We start from the raw sequence: 21607 nt of genomic DNA on the forward strand, positions 1-21607 counted from the left end.
GCCCCTGAAGCATTCAAGCTGATTTCTTGCAGCAGCTGGGCACTGTAACAGCTCCAGAGCTGCTCTGTAAGGCAAGTAAAAGGGTGTGGGCCCTGCAGCACTACCTGTAGTTCGCATTGTGCGTTGGAAGGCACAAAGTAAGCAGACGGGAGGAGAAGTCAGGATAGTGCACAACGGTATAGAAGGGAGGGGCTCAAGAAAAAAGAAGTGGAAACAGACAGCAAACTAGGCTGGAGAGAGACCCGAGACAAAGAGATCTGAATTATATGAGAGCCGAACAGGGGAAACACAAATTATGCAGTCAAGTTTCCCACATTTGGGGAAATCACAGGGGCAGCACACCCAGAGTGCAATGGGTGATCCTTGCCCTGGGAGAAGCAGCTTCATGATCATAGTATCTCACCTGGCAGGTAAGTAGGAGTTGGGCTAGAGCTGGGGAGGGTCGCTGCTCGGGCACCCCCCTGTCAAGTGAAGGAGATCCAACTGAGGCAGCACAAGGGAACTCTCGAAAGAAGAACAAGGCTAGAGGAAGATCTGAGACAAAGAAATCTGACTTTTACCAGAGCTGACCAGAGGAAAGCACAAACACAGTCCCCCACTACCACAAATAATGCAGTCGAGTTTCCCACATTTGTGGAAATCACAGGGGTCAGCATACCCAGAATGCAATGAATGAACCTCACCCTGGGAGAACAGTCTTCATGACCATGGTATCTCCTATGCAAAATAAGTATGATTTGGGATAGGGCTGGGGAGGGCCGCTGCTCAGGCACATCTCTGTCAAGTAAAGGAGATTCAACTGAGGCAGCACAAGGGAACTCTCATCTGGGGACAACAACTGCAGGGAGAACACATATTTTCAGATGAACATGGGAGGGCAGAAGGCTACCTAATACTGAAGCACCCCCAAACAACAAACAAAATGCAACAACTAGTGCAAGCATTCCTGGGGGAAGGCCTGCAGCAGATGGATTTGCATATGGTGATGTCATCCAAGCAGTGGGTCAAAGTTGGCTTCAACCCTCGTCTGCATATGAAAAGAGAAAAGGGGCGTGCAGGGCATGGCAGCCTTTTGCGGCGCTTGGATGACCCCTAGTTCGCATTAAACACCTCCACCCTCCTTCGGTGTGGGGCTCATGTTGGCTATGCCCCAGCCCCTGAAGCATTCAAGCTGATTTCTTGCAGCAGCTGGGCACTGTAACAGCTCCAGAGCTGCTCTGTAAGGCAAATAAAAGTGTGTGGGACCTGCAGCACTACCTGTAGTTCGCATTGTGCGTTGGAAGGCACAAAGTAAGCAGACGGGAGAAGTCAGGATAGTGCGCAAGGGCATAGAAGGGAGCGGCTCAAGAAAAGAGAAGTGGAAACAGACAGCAAACTAGGCTGGAGAGAGACCTGAGACAAAGAGATCTGAATTATATGAGAGCTGACCAGGGGAAACACAAATTATGCAGTCAAGTTTCCCACATTTGGGGAAATCGCAGGAGCAGCACACCCAGAGTGCAATGGGTGATCCTTGCCCTGGGAGAAGCAACTTCATGATCATAGTATCTCACCTGGCAGGTAAGTAGGAGTTGGGCTAGAGCTGGGGAGGGTCGCTGCTCGGGCACCCCCCTGTCAAGTGAAGGAGATCCAACTGAGGCAGCACAAGGGAACTCTCGAAAGAAGAACAAGGCTAGAGGAAGATCTGAGACAAAGAAATCTGACTTTTACCAGAGCTGACCAGAGGAAAGCACAAACACAGTCCCTCACTACCACAAATAATGCAGTCCAGTTTCCCACATTTGGGGAAATCACAGGGGTCAGCATACCCAGAATGCAATGAATGAACCTCACCCTGGGAGAACAATCTTCATGACCATGGTATCTCCTATGCAAAATAAGTATGATTTGGGATAGAGCTGGGGAGGGCCGCTGCTCAGGCACATCTCTGTCAAGTAAAGGAGATTCAACTGAGGCAGCACAAGGGAACTCTCATCTGGGGACAACAACTGCAGGGAGAACACATATTTTCAGATGAACATGGGAGGGCAGAAGGCTGCCTAATACTGAAGCACCCCCAAACAACAAACCAAATGCAACAACTAGTGCAAGCATTCCTGGGGGAAGGCCAGCAGCAGATGGATTTGCATATGGTGATGTCATCCAAGCAGTGGGTCAAAGTTGGCTTCAACCCTCATCTGCATATGAATAGAGAAGAGGGGCGTGCAGGGCATGGCGGCCTTTTGCGGCGCTTGGATGACCCCTAGTTCGCATTAAACACCTCCACCCTCCTTCGGTGTGGGGCTCATGTTGGCTATGCCCCAGCCCCTGAAGCATTCAAGCTGATTTCTTGCAGCAGCTGGGCACTGTAACAGCTCCAGAGCTGCTCTATAAGGCAAGTAAAAGGGTGTGGGCCCTGCAGCACTACCTGTAGTTCGCATTGTGCGTTGGAAGGCACAAAGTAAGCAGACGGGAGGAGAAGTCAGGATAGTGCACAACGGTATAGAAGGGAGGGGCTCAAGAAAAAAGAAGTGGAAACAGACAGCAAACTAGGCTGGAGAGAGACCTGAGACAAAGAGATCTGAATTATATGAGAGCCGACCAGGGGTAACACAAATTACGCAGTCAAGCTTCACACATTTGGGGAAATCGCAGGATCAGCACACCCAGAGTGCAATGGGTGATCCTTGCCCTGGGAGAAGCACCTACATGATCATAGTATCTCACCTGGCAGGTAAGTAGGAGTTGGGCTAGAGCTGGGGAGGGTCGCTGCTCGGGCACCCCCCTGTCAAGTGAAGGAGATCCAACTGAGGCAGCACAAGGAAACTCTCGAAAGAAGAACAAGGCTAGAGGAAGATCTGAGACAAAGAAATCTGACTTTTACCAGAGCTGACCAGAGGAAAGAACAAACACAGTCCCCCACTACCACAAATAATGCAGTCGAGTTTCCCACATTTGTGGAAATCACAGGGGTCAGCATACCCAGAATGCAATGAATGAACCTCACCCTGGGAGAACAATCTTCATGACCATGGTATCTCATATGCAAAATAAGTATGATTTGGGATAGGGCTGGGGAGGGCCGCTGCTCAGGCACATCTCTGTCAAGTAAAGGAGATTCAACTGAGGCAGCACAAGGGAACTCTCATCTGGGGACAACAACTGCAGGGAGAACACATATTTTCAGATGAACATGGGAGGGCAGAAGGCTACCTAATACTGAAGCACCCCCAAACAACAAACAAAATGCAACAACTAGTGCAAGCATTCCTGGGGGAAGGCCTGCAGCAGATGGATTTGCATATGGTGATGTCATCCAAGCAGTGGGTCAAAGTTGGCTTCAACCCTCGTCTGCATATGAAAAGAGAAAAGGGGCGTGCAGGGCATGGCAGCCTTTTGCGGCGCTTGGATGACCCCTAGTTCGCATTAAACACCTCCACCCTCCTTCGGTGTGGGGCTCATGTTGGCTATGCCCCAGCCCCTGAAGCATTCAAGCTGATTTCTTGCAGCAGCTGGGCACTGTAACAGCTCCAGAGCTGCTCTGTAAGGCAAATAAAAGTGTGTGGGACCTGCAGCACTACCTGTAGTTCGCATTGTGCGTTGGAAGGCACAAAGTAAGCAGACGGGAGAAGTCAGGATAGTGCGCAAGGGCATAGAAGGGAGCGGCTCAAGAAAAGAGAAGTGGAAACAGACAGCAAACTAGGCTGGAGAGAGACCTGAGACAAAGAGATCTGAATTATATGAGAGCTGACCAGGGGAAACACAAATTATGCAGTCAAGTTTCCCACATTTGGGGAAATCGCAGGAGCAGCACACCCAGAGTGCAATGGGTGATCCTTGCCCTGGGAGAAGCAACTTCATGATCATAGTATCTCACCTGGCAGGTAAGTAGGAGTTGGGCTAGAGCTGGGGAGGGTCGCTGCTCGGGCACCCCCCTGTCAAGTGAAGGAGATCCAACTGAGGCAGCACAAGGGAACTCTCGAAAGAAGAACAAGGCTAGAGGAAGATCTGAGACAAAGAAATCTGACTTTAACCAGAGCTGACCAGAGGAAAGCACAAACACAGTCCCTCACTACCACAAATAATGCAGTCCAGTTTCCCACATTTGGGGAAATCACAGGGGTCAGCATACCCAGAATGCAATGAATGAACCTCACCCAGGGAGAACAATCTTCATGACCATGGTATCTCCTATGCAAAATAAGTATGATTTGGGATAGAGCTGGGGAGGGCCGCTGCTCAGGCACATCTCTGTCAAGTAAAGGAGATTCAACTGAGGCAGCACAAGGGAACTCTCATCTGGGGACAACAACTGCAGGGAGAACACATATTTTCAGATGAACATGGGAGGGCAGAAGGCTGCCTAATACTGAAGCACCCCCAAACAACAAACCAAATGCAACAACTAGTGCAAGCATTCCTGGGGGAAGGCCAGCAGCAGATGGATTTGCATATGGTGATGTCATCCAAGCAGTGGGTCAAAGTTGGCTTCAACCCTCATCTGCATATGAATAGAGAAGAGGGGCGTGCAGGGCATGGCGGCCTTTTGCGGCGCTTGGATGACCCCTAGTTCGCATTAAACACCTCCACCCTCCTTCGGTGTGGGGCTCATGTTGGCTATGCCCCAGCCCCTGAAGCATTCAAGCTGATTTCTTGCAGCAGCTGGGCACTGTAACAGCTCCAGAGCTGCTCTGTAAGGCAAGTAAAAGGGTGTGGGCCCTGCAGCACTACCTGTAGTTCGCATTGTGCGTTGGAAGGCACAAAGTAAGCAGACGGGAGAAGTCAGGATAGTGCGCAAGGGCATAGAAGGGAGCGGCTCAAGAAAAGAAAAGTGGAAACAGACAGCAAACTAGGCTGGAGAGAGACCTGAGACAAAGACATCTGAATTATACGAGAGCCGACCAGGGGAAACACAAATTATGCAGTCAAGTTTCCCACATTTGGGGAAATCACAGGGGCAGCACACCCAGAGTGCAATGGGTGATCCTTGCCCTGGGAGAAGCAGCTTCATGATCATAGTATCTCACCTGGCAGGTAAGTAGGAGTTGGGCTAGAGCTGGGGAGGGTCGCTGCTCGGGCACCCCCCTGTCAAGTGAAGGAGATCCAACTGAGGCAGCACAAGGGAACTCTCGAAAGAAGAACAAGGCTAGAGGAAGATCTGAGACAAAGAAATCTGACTTTTACCAGAGCTGACCAGAGGAAAGCACAAACACAGTCCCCCACTACCACAAATAATGCAGTCGAGTTTCCCACATTTGTGGAAATCACAGGGGTCAGCATACCCAGAATGCAATGAATGAACCTCACCCTGGGAGAACAGTCTTCATGACCATGGTATCTCCTATGCAAAATAAGTATGATTTGGGATAGGGCTGGGGAGGGCCGCTGCTCAGGCACATCTCTGTCACGTAAAGGAGATTCAACTGAGGCAGCACAAGGGAACTCTCATCTGGGGACAACAACTGCAGGGAGAACACATATTTTCAGATGAACATGGGAGGGCAGAAGGCTACCTAATACTGAAGCACCCCCAAACAACAAACAAAATGCAACAACTAGTGCAAGCATTCCTGGGGGAAGGCCTGCAGCAGATGGATTTGCATATGGTGATGTCATCAAAGCAGTGGGTCAAAGTTGGCTTCAACCCTCGTCTGCATATGAAAAGAGAAAAGGGGCGTGCAGGGCATGGCAGCCTTTTGCGGCGCTTGGATGACCCCTAGTTCGCATTAAACACCTCCACCCTCCTTCGGTGTGGGGCTCATGTTGGCTATGCCCCAGCCCCTGAAGCATTCAAGCTGATTTCTTGCAGCAGCTGGGCACTGTAACAGCTCCAGAGCTGCTCTGTAAGGCAAGTAAAAGGGTGTGGGCCCTGCAGCACTACCTGTAGTTCGCATTGTGCGTTGGAAGGCACAAAGTAAGCAGACGGGAGGAGAAGTCAGGATAGTGCACAACGGTATAGAAGGGAGGGGCTCAAGAAAAAAGAAGTGGAAACAGACAGCAAACTAGGCTGGAGAGAGACCTGAGACAAAGAGATCTGAATTATATGAGAGCCGACCAGGGGTAACACAAATTACGCAGTCAAGCTTCACACATTTGGGGAAATCGCAGGATCAGCACACCCAGAGTGCAATGGGTGATCCTTGCCCTGGGAGAAGCACCTACATGATCATAGTATCTCACCTGGCAGGTAAGTAGGAGTTGGGCTAGAGCTGGGGAGGGTCGCTGCTCGGGCACCCCCCTGTCAAGTGAAGGAGATCCAACTGAGGCAGCACAAGGAAACTCTCGAAAGAAGAACAAGGCTAGAGGAAGATCTGAGACAAAGAAATCTGACTTTTACCAGAGCTGACCAGAGGAAAGAACAAATACAGTCCCCCACTACCACAAATAATGCAGTCGAGTTTCCCACATTTGTGGAAATCACAGGGGTCAGCATACCCAGAATGCAATGAATGAACCTCACCCTGGGAGAACAATCTTCATGACCATGGTATCTCATATGCAAAATAAGTATGATTTGGGATAGGGCTGGGGAGGGCCGCTGCTCAGGCACATCTCTGTCAAGTAAAGGAGATTCAACTGAGGCAGCACAAGGGAACTCTCATCTGGGGACAACAACTGCAGGGAGAACACATATTTTCAGATGAACATGGGAGGGCAGAAGGCTACCTAATACTGAAGCACCCCCAAACAACAAACAAAATGCAACAACTAGTGCAAGCATTCCTGGGGGAAGGCCTGCAGCAGATGGATTTGCATATGGTGATGTCATCCAAGCAGTGGGTCAAAGTTGGCTTCAACCCTCGTCTGCATATGAAAAGAGAAAAGGGGCGTGCAGGGCATGGCAGCCTTTTGCGGCGCTTGGATGACCCCTAGTTCGCATTAAACACCTCCACCCTCCTTCGGTGTGGGGCTCATGTTGGCTATGCCCCAGCCCCTGAAGCATTCAAGCTGATTTCTTGCAGCAGCTGGGCACTGTAACAGCTCCAGAGCTGCTCTGTAAGGCAAGTAAAAGGGTGTGGGCCCTGCAGCACTACCTGTAGTTCGCATTGTGCGTTGGAAGGCACAAAGTAAGCAGACGGGAGAAGTCAGGATAGTGCGCAAGGGCATAGAAGGGAGCGGCTCAAGAAAAGAGAAGTGGAAACAGACAGCAAACTAGGCTGGAGAGAGACCTGAGACAAAGATATCTGAATTATATGAGAGCCGACCAGGGGAAACACAAATTATGCAGTCAAGTTTCCCACATTTGGGGAAATCGCAGGAGCTGCACACCCAGAGTGCAATGGGTGATCCTTGCCCTGGGAGAAGCAACTTCATGATCATAGTATCTCACCTGGCAGGTAAGTAGGAGTTGGGCTAGAGCTGGGGAGGGTCGCTGCTCGGGCACCCCCCTGTCAAGTGAAGGAGATCCAACTGAGGCAGCACAAGGGAACTCTCGAAAGAAGAACAAGGCTAGAGGAAGATCTGAGACAAAGAAATCTGACTTTAACCAGAGCTGACCAGAGGAAAGCACAAACACAGTCCCTCACTACCACAAATAATGCAGTCCAGTTTCCCACATTTGGGGAAATCACAGGGGTCAGCATACCCAGAATGCAATGAATGAACCTCACCCAGGGAGAACAATCTTCATGACCATGGTATCTCCTATGCAAAATAAGTATGATTTGGGATAGAGCTGGGGAGGGCCGCTGCTCAGGCACATCTCTGTCAAGTAAAGGAGATTCAACTGAGGCAGCACAAGGGAACTCTCATCTGGGGACAACAACTGCAGGGAGAACACATATTTTCAGATGAACATGGGAGGGCAGAAGGCTGCCTAATACTGAAGCACCCCCAAACAACAAACCAAATGCAACAACTAGTGCAAGCATTCCTGGGGGAAGGCCAGCAGCAGATGGATTTGCATATGGTGATGTCATCCAAGCAGTGGGTCAAAGTTGGCTTCAACCCTCATCTGCATATGAATAGAGAAGAGGGGCGTGCAGGGCATGGCGGCCTTTTGCGGCGCTTGGATGACCCCTAGTTCGCATTAAACACCTCCACCCTCCTTCGGTGTGGGGCTCATGTTGGCTATGCCCCAGCCCCTGAAGCATTCAAGCTGATTTCTTGCAGCAGCTGGGCACTGTAACAGCTCCAGAGCTGCTCTGTAAGGCAAGTAAAAGGGTGTGGGCCCTGCAGCACTACCTGTAGTTCGCATTGTGCGTTGGAAGGCACAAAGTAAGCAGACGGGAGAAGTCAGGATAGTGCGCAAGGGCATAGAAGGGAGCGGCTCAAGAAAAGAAAAGTGGAAACAGACAGCAAACTAGGCTGGAGAGAGACCTGAGACAAAGACATCTGAATTATACGAGAGCCGACCAGGGGAAACACAAATTATGCAGTCAAGTTTCCCACATTTGGGGAAATCACAGGGGCAGCACACCCAGAGTGCAATGGGTGAGCCTTGCCCTGGGAGAAGCACCTACATGATCATAGTATCTCACCTGGCAGGTAAGTAGGAGTTGGGCTAGAGCTGGGGAGGGTCGCTGCTCGGGTACCCCCCTGTCAAGTGAAGGAGATCCAACTGAGGCAGCACAAGGGAACTCTCGAAAGAAGAACAAGGCTAGAGGAAGATCTGAGACAAAGAAATCTGACTTTTACCAGAGCTGACCAGAGGAAAGCACAAACACAGTCCCCCACTACCACAAATAATGCAGTCGAGTTTCCAACATTTGGGGAAATCACAGGGGTCAGCATACCCAGAATGCAATTGACAATACTAAATTCTTTTGTCGTATAAACAACCCTTAATGAAGTCTAAGAACACTGTACGCTGTTTACTTAGGAAGTACCGGAAGGGTACGCTAGTTGCGTAACGATCGCTCAGCCGTAGGCGAGACGCTCAAGCGTCACGTTCGCTCACGGCCCAGTGATCACAGGACAACACGTTGCTGGCTATGACTAGAGAAATGATTCGCTATGGCGTAGCGGACGCTCGAGACCACGAGGAGATCACCAGCGGCGCAGACGCTCACAACGCTATACCTTTATGTCTAAACCTTTTACCAATGAAATACACAGAATACCTTAATGTGAATACAGGGTGTAAGTGCAACCTTGTGTAACCTGACTAACTACAAAGCTGCTTGAGCGTCACCGACGCTCAAGTGAACACAACACTATAGGAAATACACAGATACTGGTTTAGGGTCCAAAGCCTATTAACTGTATTATATCTAATATACTTGTAAAAGAGAATAACAGTACAAATGATACACTACAATATAACAGATTCTTCCTAACCAATATACAATACTATCTAATACAATTCAATACTAGTCTAGGGGAGATGTGAGAGAAAAGAGAAAGGAGAGAGAGAGAGAAATGGAAAGAGATGAGAGAAATTGGCTCACAGTAAGACAATGATTACGGAGAGAAAACTTACGCACAAGGGGAAACGATCGCATGCGCCTGGACATCCAGCACCCGATTTTCAGCAATGAGAACCGTTGAAGAGTGAGAGCTGGATGTGGTCGGCCTGCCTATTTATGCCCCACACACAATGCAATCCAATGGTCCCTACAATCTTGTCGTCCATTGGACACAGGAATTCGGCTTCGCATCATAACAAAAGGTCATTGGGTAATTCATACAGGTGGGCTGTGACGATTTCAAACAGCTCAGGTGGGTGGGAAACTAGGTTTCCCGCCGCATACCTGAGTATGAGTAAATAATAGAAATGGACATAAACTTCTTATGTCCATAACTATCCGCACGAGCGATTAATACGCTCCAAACCAACACCGGAATATTGTTAATTAAATACTCTTCCGATGGGTACCAAACACTGCTATATGATTCCTGTTAGACCCTTCGTACAATACAAAGAGGGATTCCTCCGTTCAGGGACGTTCTATATTAACCAAACTTTCAGGAACCATTAAAGGGATCATGATCTATAAACTACATTAATTATGAAAATGTGTAACGAATGAGTCGCACGCTACGACTACATAAACTCTACCGTAAATACGCATACCGTGCGCCCGCGGGTGCACGCTATTGCGGGTATGCGCCTTCACGGGAGAGCGTACGCATGCGCAGCGCGGACCAGCGTGAGGTGCAAATATGGCAGCATGTATAGAGATATTTTTCTGACTTTGACAGTCCACCCTTTGGCAGTCAATAATAACTGCCACCTTCTAAAACATTTCAAAAGGAGAAAAATATATGTCAGGGGTTAATTCATTTCCATGGTTGGGTAGGGGAGGAGAGAGGAGTAGGTGTGAAGAGGGTATGACCTAGTGAGATAGCAGAAGCATGTGTGTATGAGTCCATGTTTGGGGGGGGGGGTCATGTATCATCGTGCCGTACGTGTTGTAAATCAAGCTTCGAGGTATTGCGAAGTATACATTTGAATTCCTTCTTATCCTGTGGTACAGGTCAGTGGATGGGCTGTCAAACTTTACCGAGCTCTTTTCGGATTTTTGAACAAAATGGGGAGCACATTTTAGTTGATGATACATGAATGGGGGAATATGTGATTGCTGATATCTGTGCCTGTATTCCCTATACTATGTGTGTTATTACCTGAGGGTTGTAGAGATGAAGATGAAGAACACTTATGGAGAATGCAATGATATTCTATGTCAGGTAAATATACATCTGTCGTCGAAGTTTTGTTCGGTATCAGTTGAAAGTCGTCTTCTTTGCGCTGTTTTGCTCCTTAGGCATGAGCAACAAGCTTTGTCAGTGCCATCAGATTTACAAAAAATGTTGGGCTAGCGTGAGTTTAAAAATACTAGGGAAACTGGGGATCCATGGCAAAGTTCATCAAGTGTCCATTTCTCAAGTGGTCAAAACTCTTTCTTTGGTCCATCCGTTGTCTGTATAGCGTCTCGTCAACTTCCTCGTCCAAGGGGGGTCTTTGTATCTTGGAGAAAAGCAGAAAAACAGGTGAAAGAAACGGACCGTATAATCGCATTTTCATCACATCCTGGTTTCTATCATTGGGTCATAAATCAAATCCAGGTTAATTACGGTTTCCTCACTCCTCAAGCTCATCACTTTTGTACTTTGTTTGCACCTCATTAAAGCCTGCCCGCATCTAAATATCAATCCAATGGATATAACAACACCCAAGATACATAGTAGAAACTTTCCAACATCCATTATGACTCCTTGAGCCCAGTCTCCTAAACCGGAGAACCAATTTCGCGGGTTCAACCATGACACCCAACCAGTCAGCTCATTACCTACAGCAGCAAGGGTGAGATTGTGTTTTCGACGAAATTCCCACTTCAATTGGAGAATATCGTCCATCTTTTGGTCTATGACCTCTACCGGATCCTCGGTGCTATTTGTGATATACGTGCAACACTTTATGCCGTACTGTGTTGCCAATGTAACACAATATCCGCCTGTTACTGCTGTAAGATAATTAAGAACCATCCTATGCTGAACTAGTTCTGTTTTGTAAGCTTGAAGTTCTCTTCCAGTGTATCTAAACGTGTCATCATACATTTCGGTGATATTATCTAACAAATTGGCGAGTGCGGAAATGTATCTATTATTCATCACTCCTCGAGCGGTGCGAGTGAAATCTAACGCTATCAGAACCTGAATCCCGGTGGATTCATGGATAAGATCAGAGGCCGGATGCTCTAACCTTTCTGACAGTTGTCTTTTAACTCGGTGCTCGTAATGGGTGTGAGTATAAGGAGCTTGGGCACCATGGTGTATGTCCTTCATTTTGTCATGTGTTACAGTCATCACTTCAGGCAATACTTTTCCAATATAACACAATCCTTCAGAGTTTGGGGCAAGCCACTTGTACGCCTTTCTCCCGCATATGAAATATGCATCATCGGGGAGGACATATGGGACGGAGAAGGACATTACCATGTTACACACCTTCCAGGTGAACTCTCCTGACCCTAATTCTTCCATCTGCTTAATGCACGTATCAGTTTGTACGATATGTGCACAGTATCCTGGTGATACCTCTCCAACTCTAGTAATCCTATTTCCTAAGGTATATCGATACCGGAAAGATTTTCCTCTACTGGCTATGTGGCGTACAAGCTCTGTATCTGTAGGCATTCTATCTGCTCTATGCGAAAAGGTCATGGTAAGGTTGCTCCATGACACTTCCCAATTTCCCGGCTTACGGGGATTGGAGATATTAAAACATAAGAGGGACCTATCCACATGGTATTGGTGGAGCTTCAAACTAGGAGGGCTGGAGATGTTAAACCTCCGGTCCACCGGTCTCCCACCACTTAGCTCAAGTACCTCCCCTAACGTTAAAGGAAATGGTACTAGCCCTGATTTGCTATGACCCTGAGGTACTTGAGAGCATACCCAACAATCTGTTTGGTTTAATACGTTACCCACTAAGGAGTGATAGTCACTCAATGGATGCCGGTCCATATGGATATTAAAACTGGATTGGCATTTCTTTATGCATCCATCTTCAATCAAATTGTCACAAAGCCTACAGATACAGTTTTCTTCAGCTAACAATCCGTCACAATTCCTTCTATGATCAATGCTATCGGATCGTTTTCTGATACTCGCCTTTGCTTGTTGGTTTGGTTGATCTTGGAAAACTACGCCTCCATCACCATAATCGGAACCCATTCCAGAACCTCTTTCGACCTCTATGGTACTCTCGCCGGAACAGACTGCTCTGGTCAACATCATGGTCAACAGGAAAATCCGGATCACAGTCTCTTGGGGCAAGTCCATCTTTGAGGAGGAAATGGAGAAGTATGAGAAGGGGGAAAAAGAGATTTCAAGGGAGAGGGGATGGGAAGTGGAGAAAAACAATAAAAGGGATTGGGGAGTCGACAACTGCTTTCGGTCTTCAAGGCTCAGGTGCCGCCTCAGTCCTCCTGGAACAGACACTCCAGTGATACAACCTCTACCGTCTGTTCCTTATCACGGGACTTCTCTGGATCAGCAACCTTCTTGCAGTGGGATGAATGGACCCAAGTCTCTCTCTCAGCAACCTTCAATGCTGTGGTGCTAGTCAATAAGACCTGGTATGGTCCTTCCCATCTATCAATAAGACAACCTGAGCGTAGAAAATGTCGTATCATTACATAATCCCCAGGTTCAATGTCATGACAATTACTACCTGGTAAATCAGGAATCACCAACTTCAGATTATCATTTTGATTCCTCAACTGCTTACTCATGTTAATCAAGTATTTTACAGTTACTTCATTGTTACATTTCAAATCATCCTGAGGGTTAATCATGACATGCGGTTGTCGACCAAACAGAATTTCAAAAGGGGACAGGTTAAGAGGGGACCTGGGAGTGGTTCTGATGCTATACAAAACAATGGGTAAAGCTTCTGGCCACGTCAATCCTGTCTCTGCCATTACTTTACTCAATTTATTTTTAATAGTGCTGTTCACTCTTTCGACCTTCGCACTCGCCTGTGGACGGTACGGAGTGTGCAGCTTGCTATCAATTCCCATCAACTTACACATTCCTTGAAAGACATCACCTGTAAAATGGGTACCCCTATCACTTTCGATTATCCTAGGGATACCATATCTACACAAAAATTCCTGTACAATTTTCTTAGCTGTAAACATAGCGGTATTTGTAGCTGCTGGAAATGCTTCGACCCAATTCGAGAAAACATCTATACAGACAAGTACATATTTCAAATTTCGACATGGGGGTAATTGAATGAAGTCAATTTGTATTAAATGAAAAGGGCCACCGGCAGGTGGGATATGGGATGGTTCTGTAGGTATTGCTTTTCCAATATTCTTTCTCAGACAGGTAAGGCATGACATTGCTCTTTTACTCGCATGAGAGGAGAATCCTGGGGCGCACCAGTATGCTCTTACCAATTTGCACATCCCCTCCCTGCCTAAATGAGTCAGCCCATGAGCTGCTTCAGCCAGACACGGAAGGTATGCCCTGGGGGCCACTGGTTTACCCTGTCCATCCGTCCAGAGCCCTGAGGACTCCTGGCCATATCCCTTTGCCTTCCAGACTGCTCTTTCCTGTGTGGAACAAAAATTCTGCATCTCACACAACTTCTGTGTGTTGATGGTATTAAATACCATCAGTTGTGTGGTGTCTGTCTGTATGGGGGTAGCAGCTGCAAGCTTTGCGGCTTCGTCTGCTCGGCTGTTACCAAGGGATACTGGGTCTTGACTATTTGTATGTGCTTTACATTTGATAACAGCCACTCTGTCGGGTTCCTGTATCGCTGTTAGAAGCCTTTTTATGTGAGCTGCATGCGCTATCGGTGTACCAGCTGCCGTCATGAAATTTCTGAGGCGCCATAGGGCTCCGAAATCATGTACTACCCCGAATGCGTATCTAGAATCGGTGTAGATATTGGCTGACTTACCCTTAGCCAATTCACATGCTCTGGTTAGGGCGACCAGTTCAGCAACCTGGGCTGAGTGAGGTGGGCCTAGCGGTTCCGCTTCTATGGTGTCTTGGTCATCTACGACTGCGTATCCAGTACACAAGTCTCCCGAGTCTGACTGTCTATGACAACTACCGTCAGTGTAGAACGTGAGTTCTGCATCTTCCAGTGGATTGTCACTGATGTCAGGCCTTGCGGTAAAATTTTGGGTCAAATATTCCATACAATCATGTGTATCTTCCTTTGTATTAAATCCTCCTTCCCCATCACTCTCACCTTCCACCCTTTGTGTCTGACCAGGCACACCTGGGAGAAATGTTGCAGGATTTAATGCGCTGCATCTCCTTATGGTGATGTTTACTGGGGCCATTAATGCCAATTCCCATCTTGTAAACCTTGCTGATGAGACGTGTCTGGTTTGGGCAGAATTCAATAAGGCAGATACCGCATGTGGTGTATGGATTGTGAGGTTGTGGCCTAGCACGACATCTTCGCTTTTTGTCACTAGCAATGCTATCGCCGCAACGCTACGCAAGCATGTGGGGAGGGATCGCGCTACCGTGTCTAGTTGAGCGCTGTAATATGCAACTGGCCTGCTGGCATCACCGTGTTTTTGGGTTAGTACACCTGCTGCGCAACCAGCACTTTCTGTTCCGTATAGTTCAAAGGGTTTCCCATAGTCTGGCATACCTAGTGCTGGCGCCTGCGTTAGGCACTGTTTGAGTCTCTCAAATGCTGTTTCGGATTCGTCAGTATGCGAAATCCTATCAGGTTTGTTTGAGGAGACCATTTCCTGCAAAGGTAACGCCAATATGGAAAACCCTGGGATCCAATTACGGCAATACCCACACATTCCTAAAAACGTTCTGATCTGTTGCTGGGTTTGTGGTAGAGTCATGTCTCTAATTGCTTGGATTCTATCAGCGGTCAGGTGTCTCAGTCCTTGTGTTAGACAGTGTCCCAAATATTTTACCTTAGTTTGGCATAATTGCAACTTGTCTTTGGAAACCTTGTGACCTGTGTCTGAAAGATGAAACAGGAGCTGTTTCGTATCCTTCAGGGATGCTTCCAATGAATCAGAACACAGTAGTAAATCATCCACATACTGTATTAATACTGATCCACTCTCTGTTTGGAAAGACTGTAAACAATCATGCAAAGCCTGAGAAAATATGCTTGGACTATCTATGAAACCTTGGGGTAGTCAAGTCCACGTGTATTGGACTCCTCTGTATGTGAATGCAAACAAATATTGGCTGTCAGGGTGCAGAGGTACCGAAAAGAAAGCGGAGCAGAGGTCAATAACAGTGAAAAATTTGGCAGTGGGAGGAATTTGCATTAGGATGACAGCTGGATTTGGCACTACGGGGAACTGACTCTCAACTATTTTGTTAATCCCCCTTAAATCCTGCACTAGCCTGTAACCCCTCCCCCCACTCTTTTTAACAGGGAAGATGGGACTATTTGCTGTGCTGGACGTTCTTACTAGAATGCCCTGTTGTAGCAAGCGTTCTATTACTGGGAAAACTCCTAACTCCACCTCTGGCTTCAGAGGATACTGTGGGATTTTTGGAGCTATCCTACCATCTTTTACTTGTACAACTACTGGAGCTACGTTTGCCATTAATCCAGTGTCCTGTCCATCTTTTGTCCAAAGTGACTCTGGTATCTGAGATGTCATCTCTTCTACTTGGGATGGATTCCTATTTGTCATAATGGTATGTGACATTAATTTTGATGGGGAGTCTAACATGTCTCGCACTTCCTGAGCGTGATTCTCAGGAATGTCCAAGAATACACCTTCAGGAGTACAGTAAATGACGCAACCCATTTTACATAGTAAGTCTCTACCCAGGAGATTAGTTGGTGCAGATGCAGCCAGCAAAAAGGAATGCTTGGTATGCAAAGGCCCTATTGTAATCTCGGCTGGTTTGCTAACAGGGTAGTGCTGGACTACTCCTGTTACTCCCATGGCTGGAATGGTCCTACCAGTGGTTCTCATGCCCACTGTCGAATTTATCACTGACTTGGCCGCCCCTGTGTCTACAAGAAAATTTAAAGTTTTACCAGCCACGTTGATTGTAATCTCTGGTTCACTTCCAAGACTGGCAATCAATTTAACTGGCTGCAGATTACAGGTATGGCCACACCCCTATTGGGTATGCTGACCTCCCTGAATCCCGCTGGCAGCAACTACTTGTGAGGGAGTTAGTTGGGAACTACCAGAGGCATGCCAGTCTCTGTTCGGGGGATATCTTTTTGTTTCTCCTGTATGTGGCTCAAAACTCCGCCTCTGTGGACCCTGCTCCCAATGTCGTGTGTCGTGTCGTTGTCTAGGGGGTTGAAAAGATCTTTGTACACTCTTTGTTCTACAGTCTCGTGCATAGTGTCCCTGTTTGTTACAAGAAAAACATGTTATTACACTTGACTTACCCACAGGATTCGGTGGTACATACGCAGGCTGCCTTGTGGTCAGCGCCTGTATACTTACTGACATCAACTTATCACTTTGCGACTCCCTGTGCCTAGTGATGTTTCTGTCGTGATCAATAGCAGCCTCTCTCAATGTGGACACTGACAGACCTCGCCAACATGGTTGCGTGGTCTGGACCCTAGTCTTTAATGTTTCCTTTAAACCATCCATCAGTACGGATACTGCTACTTCTTGATGGTTTGGGTTGGTCTTAATGTCTTCTATCCTAGTGTACTTTGCCATTTCTAATAGTGCCCGGTGGAAATATTCTGTTGCCGTTTCGGACTCTTTTTGTCTAATGGAGAATATCTTGTTCCATTTAACAACGGCTGGGAAATACTCCTTTAGCTGTAAATTTATCCTTTTTACATTATCCTTGTTGTACACGTCTGAAAGCGGTACATCTTTATCTAGTCCACAATCAGCCAAGAATTGAACTGAGTCGACATTTGAAGGTAAACAAGCTCTTAGCAGTATCTGCCAATCTTTGTGGTTGGGTTCTACAGTGTTACCTAGATCCCTGATGTATTTTTGGCTAGCAACTAAGTCTTTCCTGGGGTCAGGAAATTCGGACACTATTGTTCTTAATTCCATTCGGGAAAATGGAGTGTACATGGCAATGTTCCTTATGGGAGTGGCTCCAGACACATCTGTTTTTCCATTGGGAACTGCTATTACCCTTACAGGAGCAATTCTAACAACCTCATTCTGTGTAGATTCTACAACTTGTGGTGAGATTGTTTCAGTGTAGTGCATGGTGCCGTACTTACCCGTTGACACGACCTCACCTATCCCTCCGCTAGGGGCCTTCGCTAATCTCGTGGGTGTTGCTGTGCCTACTGTGGTCTCTGCTATAGTGGCTGCGAGAGAGAGAGCTGAAATTGTTGCTGAATCGTCTTCTTGATCACACTCCTGAGGAAAGTTCAAAACAGGGTACAACTTGCACGGGTTAATAATTGCATGAGTTACTTGGTTAACATCATTAACATTTACAGGGTTACTAAGTGTTTGTGTTTTACAACCCAGTGCGTTTCTCTCCGCAATCAACTTCTCTCCTGCTATATATGGTGGTGGCGGGGCTGTGGCAATCAATTTTCTGTTAGGGCCAGCCCCCGCCGCCAGAGCCAAACCTCTCTGTATCTCACCTTCCTGGTGCCATAACTGTAAATAATCATGATGCTGAATTCGTCTCTTTGTTGATTTTATGAGACATATCCTCCTCCTTAAATTTTGCAACACTTCTGGACTGAAGCTACCTATTCTTGGGAATTTGTCCCTGTCTTGTACAGTCATTCTCTCCCATTCATCACATAAAACCTCTGTGTGACTTCCGTATTTTTCACACATGATGTATCTTGCCGACCCGACTGGTCGGTTCTCTGAATCAACCCGAACCGAGGTTGATCGCCCCCTACCTGAACAATTGGCCCCCATAATCTGCAGGTGTTGCTTACTACTCCTTTGATCTTTATATCACGGTCTTCAGCGAACCCTTACAGCAAACCAAATTATTCAGAATAGGCCGGCGGTGGCGGTTTACCGAGTACCCCACTCACTCGCCCACCTCGACCAATACGACCTGATCACACCGATATGGTGCTGGCGTACTCGATACAGGGCCCTACCAGAAAGAACCTTCTGTTTACTGGAACATATGAGGGTTACCCGCAGGACACTTACTCTTTCCAGTAAAGGTGGGGTTGTTAGATAGTTCCTGAGTGACCAGCGAACTTCCCTTAAAAATAAAAAATTACACAAATCACGTCAGAATGTACAAATAGCGTTTGTGACCACTTTACTCTAATGGTATTAGGTCAGATTACTAACTACTGCACACAATTACGTGCGGTACAATCGTTCAGTACATAAGCACTACCTGTTATGTACTGAGAGATCAGTGGAATCGATGTTTCCGGACGCGATTCCTTCAGCAAGAGCTTATGGCCTATATGGGTTCTGCACCAACCCCCGGGGTTGTGCCTCTTGTACCTTTATAGCGGACCTCTTTGTCTCCTTATGACCTCCTGGTCTTGTCTGTACGACCTCCTGGTCTGACCTCCTGGTCTTGTACTGGTCCGCTATACTCTAATGCTCAAATATTATTTAACCAAGGATGCCTCCTTAGCCACCGTGTATGTCACTTACACGTGTGTCCTACCTGATTTCTTTTGGTTCAACCTCTAAGTTGTATAAACTTGTATACAAAAACACACTCACTCAACACATGTACACTTTCATTTATATATCTATTTCTGCGCAGAAATTATTCTTCAGCCCAGCTGTGTTACCAATTAGGAGCAGGATCTGTTAAACTAAATTTCAGACTTTCCAAAAATAGATTTGCGTTATTTACCGCGTCGCGTTATCTACCGCTGTGCGTTAATTATCGCTTTGCGCTAATTCGACTTTTCGTGACTTTGAGCTACGTGGGCGTAACCGGACGCTACGTTGCGTAATGTACGCTGCGTGCGTCTGCCTTTGGATTGCGTACGCTAGTCTTTGTTAGAGACACGTGTACGCAATGCAAAGATCCACCGTAACACAATATACTTTTATCAATGTAGACGATCCCTGATCATCTACCGCCCACCACACTGACTGCCTTATCTCCCAGACAAGCCGTGTGTTGGTCTATACTTTAACTATTACCTCTATTATGAAATAACAGCAAATCTCTTTTAGCACTTTCTATCAACTATAAAAATTGGCAAACAGGAATAGTGATATACGAAATTGAAAAAGAAATGCAGATATATATGTATGCGTGCGTGTATACGCAAGACAGAAGAGAAATAAACAGTTTTAAAAGACACAAGCGTTTTGTTCTTACTTCCGGTTCCCGGATTCCTTCAGCACTCTTTATCTAAGTGAAGCAGACGCTTATCCCGTCAGCACTGCGAGACAACCTCCCACCCTTTGCTGGGGGATAATGTCTGCTGATCTACCTAGTGCAGATATGAGAAGGACAGGACGAGTCCCCAATTGACAATACTAAATTCTTTTGTCGTATAAACAACCCTTAATGAAGTCTAAGAACACTGTACGCTGTTTACTTAGGAAGTACCGGAAGGGTACGCTAGTTGCGTAACGATCGCTCAGCCGTAGGCGAGACGCTCAAGCGTCACGTTCGCTCACGGCCCAGTGATCACAGGACAACACGTTGCTGGCTATGACTAGAGAAATGATTCGCTATGGCGTAGCGGACGCTCGAGACCACGAGGAGATCACCAGCGGCGCAGACGCTCACAACGCTATACCTTTATGTCTAAACCTTTTACCAATGAAATACACAGAATACCTTAATGTGAATACAGGGTGTAAGTGCAACCTTGTGTAACCTGACTAACTACAAAGCTGCTTGAGCGTCACCGACGCTCAAGTGAACACAACACTATAGGAAATACACAGATACTGGTTTAGGGTCCAAAGCCTATTAACTGTATTATATCTAATATACTTGTAAAAGAGAATAACAGTACAAATGATACACTACAATATAACAGATTCTTCCTAACCAATATACAATACTATCTAATACAATTCAATACTAGTCTAGGGGAGAGAGAGAAATGGAAAGAGATGAGAGAAATTGGCTCACAGTAAGACAATGATTACGGAGAGAAAACTTACGCACAAGGGGAAACGATCGCATGCGCCTGGACATCCAGCACCCGATTTTCAGCAATGAGAACCGTTGAAGAGTGAGAGCTGGATGTGGTCGGCCTGCCTATTTATGCCCCACACACAATGCAATCCAATGGTCCCTACAATCTTGTCGTCCATTGGACACAGGAATTCGGCTTCGCATCATAACAAAAGGTCATTGGGTAATTCATACAGGTGGGCTGTGACGATTTCAAACAGCTCAGGTGGGTGGGAAACTAGGTTTCCCGCCGCATACCTGAGTATGAGTAAATAATAGAAATGGACATAAACTTCTTATGTCCATAACTATCCGCACGAGCGATTAATACGCTCCAAACCAACACCGGAATATTGTTAATTAAATACTCTTCCGATGGGTACCAAACACTGCTATATGATTCCTGTTAGACCCTTCGTACAATACAAAGAGGGATTCCTCCGTTCAGGGACGTTCTATATTAACCAAACTTTCAGGAACCATTAAAGGGATCATGATCTATAAACTACATTAATTATGAAAATGTGTAACGAATGAGTCGCACGCTACGACTACATAAACTCTACCGTAAATACGCATACCGTGCGCCCGCGGGTGCACGCTATTGCGGGTATGCGCCTTCACGGGAGAGCGTACGCATGCGCAGCGCGGACCAGCGTGAGGTGCAAATATGGCAGCATGTATAGAGATATTTTTCTGACTTTGACACAATGAATAAACCTCACCCTGGGAGAACAATCTTCATGACCATGGTATCTCCTATGCAAAATAAGTATGATTTGGGATAGAGCTGGGGAGGGCCGCTGCTCAGGCACATCTCTGTCAAGTAAATGCGATTCAACTGAGGCAGCACAAGGGAACTCTCATCTGGGGACAACAACTCCAGGGAGAACACAAATTTTCAGATGAACATGGGAGGGCAGAAGGCTGCCTAATACTGAAGCACCCCCAAACAACAAACCAAATGCAACAACTAGTGCAAGCATTCCTGGGGGAAGGCCTGCAGCAGATGGATTTGCATATGGTGATGTCATCCAAGCAGTGAGTCAAAGTTGGCTTCAACCCTCGTCTGCATATGAAAAGAGAAAAGGGGCGTGCAGGGCATGGCGGCCTTTTGCGGCGCTTGGATGAC

General features: G+C 47.0%; 11 non-coding genes and 4 pseudogenes across 11 annotated transcripts; all 15 read right to left on the reverse strand.

Moving 5' to 3' along the window:
• Positions 1–282: 282 nt before the first annotated feature.
• LOC134994718 (U1 spliceosomal RNA) lies at positions 283–418 on the reverse strand (annotated as a pseudogene).
• Positions 419–570: 152 nt separating this feature from the next.
• On the reverse strand, positions 571–734 carry LOC134994740 (U1 spliceosomal RNA). The gene has a single exon (XR_010197702.1). It is a non-coding gene; the product is annotated as a U1 spliceosomal RNA (small nuclear RNA).
• A 692-nt stretch (positions 735–1426) lies between these two features.
• LOC134994704 (U1 spliceosomal RNA) lies at positions 1427–1568 on the reverse strand (annotated as a pseudogene).
• Positions 1569–1720: 152 nt separating this feature from the next.
• Positions 1721–1884, reverse strand: LOC134994748 (U1 spliceosomal RNA). Its single transcript, XR_010197709.1, has one exon. It is a non-coding gene; the product is annotated as a U1 spliceosomal RNA (small nuclear RNA).
• Positions 1885–2558: 674 nt separating this feature from the next.
• Positions 2559–2721, reverse strand: LOC134994732 (U1 spliceosomal RNA). The gene has a single exon (XR_010197694.1). It is a non-coding gene; the product is annotated as a U1 spliceosomal RNA (small nuclear RNA).
• Positions 2722–2873: 152 nt separating this feature from the next.
• LOC134994780 (U1 spliceosomal RNA) lies at positions 2874–3037 on the reverse strand. The gene has a single exon (XR_010197741.1). It is a non-coding gene; the product is annotated as a U1 spliceosomal RNA (small nuclear RNA).
• Positions 3038–3729: 692 nt separating this feature from the next.
• Positions 3730–3871, reverse strand: LOC134994705 (U1 spliceosomal RNA; annotated as a pseudogene).
• A 152-nt stretch (positions 3872–4023) lies between these two features.
• LOC134994764 (U1 spliceosomal RNA) lies at positions 4024–4187 on the reverse strand. Its single transcript, XR_010197725.1, has one exon. It is a non-coding gene; the product is annotated as a U1 spliceosomal RNA (small nuclear RNA).
• A 671-nt stretch (positions 4188–4858) lies between these two features.
• LOC134994707 (U1 spliceosomal RNA) lies at positions 4859–5021 on the reverse strand. Its single transcript, XR_010197679.1, has one exon. It is a non-coding gene; the product is annotated as a U1 spliceosomal RNA (small nuclear RNA).
• A 152-nt stretch (positions 5022–5173) lies between these two features.
• On the reverse strand, positions 5174–5337 carry LOC134994741 (U1 spliceosomal RNA). Its single transcript, XR_010197703.1, has one exon. It is a non-coding gene; the product is annotated as a U1 spliceosomal RNA (small nuclear RNA).
• Positions 5338–6011: 674 nt separating this feature from the next.
• On the reverse strand, positions 6012–6174 carry LOC134994733 (U1 spliceosomal RNA). The gene has a single exon (XR_010197695.1). It is a non-coding gene; the product is annotated as a U1 spliceosomal RNA (small nuclear RNA).
• A 152-nt stretch (positions 6175–6326) lies between these two features.
• LOC134994773 (U1 spliceosomal RNA) lies at positions 6327–6490 on the reverse strand. The gene has a single exon (XR_010197734.1). It is a non-coding gene; the product is annotated as a U1 spliceosomal RNA (small nuclear RNA).
• A 692-nt stretch (positions 6491–7182) lies between these two features.
• Positions 7183–7324, reverse strand: LOC134994712 (U1 spliceosomal RNA; annotated as a pseudogene).
• Positions 7325–7476: 152 nt separating this feature from the next.
• LOC134994766 (U1 spliceosomal RNA) lies at positions 7477–7640 on the reverse strand. The gene has a single exon (XR_010197727.1). It is a non-coding gene; the product is annotated as a U1 spliceosomal RNA (small nuclear RNA).
• A 671-nt stretch (positions 7641–8311) lies between these two features.
• LOC134994693 (U1 spliceosomal RNA) lies at positions 8312–8474 on the reverse strand. Its single transcript, XR_010197672.1, has one exon. It is a non-coding gene; the product is annotated as a U1 spliceosomal RNA (small nuclear RNA).
• Positions 8475–21607: the final 13133 nt, after the last annotated feature.

The sequence above is a fragment of the Pseudophryne corroboree genome, unplaced genomic scaffold (assembly GCF_028390025.1).
Source record: "Pseudophryne corroboree isolate aPseCor3 unplaced genomic scaffold, aPseCor3.hap2 scaffold_1321, whole genome shotgun sequence".
Classification (NCBI taxonomy): domain Eukaryota; kingdom Metazoa; phylum Chordata; class Amphibia; order Anura; family Myobatrachidae; genus Pseudophryne; species Pseudophryne corroboree.